The 3,797-nt window shown below is 39.9% G+C and overlaps 1 pseudogene; it reads right to left on the bottom strand.

The window, feature by feature from the left end:
- Positions 1 to 1,897: 1,897 nt before the first annotated feature.
- LOC141374142 (glyceraldehyde-3-phosphate dehydrogenase pseudogene) lies at positions 1,898 to 2,761 on the bottom strand (annotated as a pseudogene).
- Positions 2,762 to 3,797: the final 1,036 nt, after the last annotated feature.

The following is a 3,797-nucleotide window of genomic DNA, read 5'->3' as shown; positions in this document are numbered from 1 at the left end:
TGAAATGCAGAAGACTGTGTGTTAAATGGACTGCTTGCTTGGGCCTACCTGCTCACGCAAACCCATAAGACTCAAGCATGATTTCATATCTGCATATCTTAGCAGCTCAACACAAGCAGATAATGTCTTTCTTAAAAATAAAAATAATATATATTTTAGTTCTAAGTTTCTAGTTCTTTTTGTTTTAAACCAAAGGGTGACCTACATTTTCACACCTACTAGGAAAGTTGCAAGTTACTGTCTCATTGGTGACAACTGTCCTCCTCACAAAAGGGCTATCAGAACAAACTCACTTGTTCATGTGTGTGATTCTGTTTTGCTTCGTCTTTGCTGACTTCAGTTTTAGATATCAAATGACCTCAGACACTGCCCGCAGAGTTCCCATTTGGTTTTTGATGTGGCCTGCTATTTCTCAATCCTTTCTCTCTGCCTGGTTAGGCTCTTCTAACACTGACTTTGGCCTAAGCTGTTAGCCCTCCTTACAACAGGCAGCCCCATGGAATCCTGGTTGAGCCCACCTATACTGGGTTAATAAAAATGATAACTCCCTAGCAAGACTGGTCATGAAAAAAAAAGAGAGAGAGAGAGGAAACAAAAATTGCCAATATCAGAAATAAAACAAGGGGCACTACTAGAGATCCTGGAGGAGAAATTAGAAGAATAATAAATGAAAATAATAAATAACTTTTTGTCAATAGATTCAATGATTTAGTTGGAATGAGCAAATTCTTGAATGAGTCCACTTTCAAAACCAACATGAGAATAAAGAAAAAAATCTAAGTAGCCTCCCATAAAAAAAAAAAACTAAACTAAACTAAAACTATGAAAGGTCCGAGATTGTATGTTGCTTGCAAACTAACAAGTTAGTCAACCACAGTTTCAGGGATACTGAGAGAAAATACAGGATTTCTGGGTCAGAGATGAAGGACAGTATTTTACAGTAATGGTAATGAATTAAAGCTTTTAAAAACATTTTTGTTTCTTAAATTGTATTTATATTTAAGAAAGCAAATAGTCCTCTATGGCCTGTAATAAAAATATAGTTGTCCCTGGAGACACAGCTGACAGCACATGCTAAAGATGCTTTAGCAAAGAAACTGCAAAAAGAAAACAAAGGGGGGAAAAAGTTAAGAACTAGAACGTTGAAAGGAAACAGCAAAATTACTGTTGAAACCACCGCTTCCTTTGAGTTGATCAAGTTCAAAATCATTTCCTTCTCCAAAGTGAGAAATTAACAGGGCTAAAAGTGTGTAGCTACTTGAATATGTAAACTTTAATTGGGTAAGTCTCAATGCTATGATTATATTGGCTACCTTATCTCTTTGAACATTTATATCTTGTATTCCTACCTGGAAACCCTTGGGTTATGTTCAAGATACAAGGTACTCATGTTCAGATACATGACAAGCTTACCTCATGAATGATTAAATCTAGCAGCATTACACAACATTACGTAAGTACTTCATAAACACAAGCATTAATCTCTTAATATTTATTTTTGCCTGTGTATGGATTTAGAAAGTATATTTATCCTTTCTATATTACAATAATTTTAAAAGTTTAGCCATCACAATTATCTTAAGATAAATTGCTTTCAGAAAAGGACTGTTTTTTTTTTAATTTTTTAAAGACTTATTTATTTATTTTAGAGAGAGAGAAAGAGAGAGAGCACACACATATTTGCATGTGAGGGCAAGGTCGGGGGTAGAGGGAGAGATCCTGAAGCAGCCTTGGCTCTGAGTGTCCAGAGGGCTCTTACTCCTTGGAGGCCATGTGGACCATAAGGTCCACCACCTGGTTGCTGTAGCCAAATTCATTGCCATACCAGGAAATGAGCTTGACAAAATGGTCATTGAGAGAAATGCCAGCCCCAACATTGATGGTAGAAGAGTGGGTGTCAACTGTTAAAGTTGTAGGAGACAACCTGGTCTTCAATGAAGCCCAGGATGCCCTTGAAGGGATCCTCTGATGCCTGTTTCACCACCTTCTTGATGTGATCATATTTGGCAGCTTTCTCCAGGTGGCAGGTAAGATCCACGATTGACACATTGGGGATGGGGACATGGAAGGCCACGCCAGTGAGCTTCCCATTCAGCTCAGGGATGACCTTGCCTATAGCTTTGGTAGTGCCAGTAGAAGCAGGGATGATGTCCTGGCAGCCCTTTGGCCACCACACCACAGCTTCCCAGAGGGGCTGTCCATGGTCTTCTGGGTGGTATTGATGGCCTGGACTGTGGTCATGAGTCTCCCCACAATGCTGAAGTTGTCATGGATAACCTTGGCCAGGGGGGCCAAGTAGTTGGTGATGCAGGAGGCATTGCTCACAATCTTGAGGGAGTTGTCCTACTTCTCATGGTTCATACCCATCACAAACATGGGGGCCTCTAAGCAGAAGGGGCAAAAATGATGACCCTCTTGGTCCCACCCTTCAAGTGAGCCCCAGCCTTCTCCATGGTGGTGAAGACCCCAGTGGACTCCATACCATACTCAGCACCAGCATCACCCCATTTGATGTTGGCAGGATCTGGCTCCTGGAAGATGGAGGTGGGCTTTCAATTGATGACAAGTTTCCCATTCTCAGCCTTGAATTTGTGCCATGGAGTTTGCCATGGGGGTAATCATACTGGAACATGTAGACTATATAGTTGAGGTCAATGAAGGGGTCATTGATGGTGACAATATCCACTTTGCCAGAGTTAAAAGCAGCCTTGGTGACCAGGCGCCCAATATGGCCAAATCCATTTACTCCGACCTTCACCATGGTGTCTCAGGGATGTGGTTGGCACTGCACCAGAAGATGTAGCTATCTACTGAATGGGGAGGAGCAGATAGCCTAGAATCTTCTAATAATGGGACCAGGTAGCATTATCACCAACATCTTTCTAATTCTAATCTCATATTGATAAGAAACTTGAATTTACTATATAGTTTGTGGAATTATAAAAAATAGACTATTTTTGGGCGCCTGGGTGGCTCAGTCGTTAAGCGTCTGCCTTCGACTCAGGTCATGATCCCAGGGTCCTGGGATCGAGTCCCGCATCAGGATCCCTGCTCCGCGGGAAGCCTGCTTCTCCCTCTTCCACTCCCCCTGCTTGTGTTCCTGCTCTCGCTGTGTCTCTCTCTGTCGAATAAATAAATAAAATCTTTAAAAAAATAAATAGACTATTTTTGCAAGTACAGGTTTGTACACAAAGTTCCTAGTTGAAAATATTCCTAAACTCTATCGGTCCATACTTCTGTGTTAGTCACTATATTCATACTACACACATATATATTTATTTAAAATGTCACTAATATAATGCAAGCCACATCTGCTATTTTAAATATTTTTGTAGCTACATTAACAAAGTAAAAAGAAGCAAGTGAAATTAATTGGATAACCCAACTTATCCAAAGTATTATTATTTCAATATTTAATCAATATTAAAAGTATTAAAGAGATATTTTAGATCCTTTGTTTCATACTAAGTCTTTAAAATCCAGTGTATATTTTATACTTAGAAAACAATTCAATTTAGTCTAGCTACAGTTCCAGTGCTCAGAAATCCCATGTGGTTAGTGGTTATGACACTAGATGGCACAAATTTAAAGACTCAGATCTTGCAATGCCCCAACTCTAGAGTACATCTTGTCCAATATCCCACCAGGTTTCTCTTCATTTAGTATCATTTGAGGTGGGGATTCTGAATTAGAGGGTATATTGACTGAAGGTTTGCATCCCCTCCAGATTCATATGTTGATGCCCTAACCCCTGATGTTATGGTATTAGGCGGTAGGGCCTTTAGGAAGTAATTAAG

The sequence above is a fragment of the Callorhinus ursinus genome, unplaced genomic scaffold (assembly GCF_003265705.2).
Source record: "Callorhinus ursinus isolate GAN/ISIS: 27379988/994484 unplaced genomic scaffold, GSC_fseal_2.0 scaffold14, whole genome shotgun sequence".
NCBI classification, from domain to species: domain Eukaryota; kingdom Metazoa; phylum Chordata; class Mammalia; order Carnivora; family Otariidae; genus Callorhinus; species Callorhinus ursinus.
This window is presented reverse-complemented; position numbering and strand designations above follow the sequence as displayed.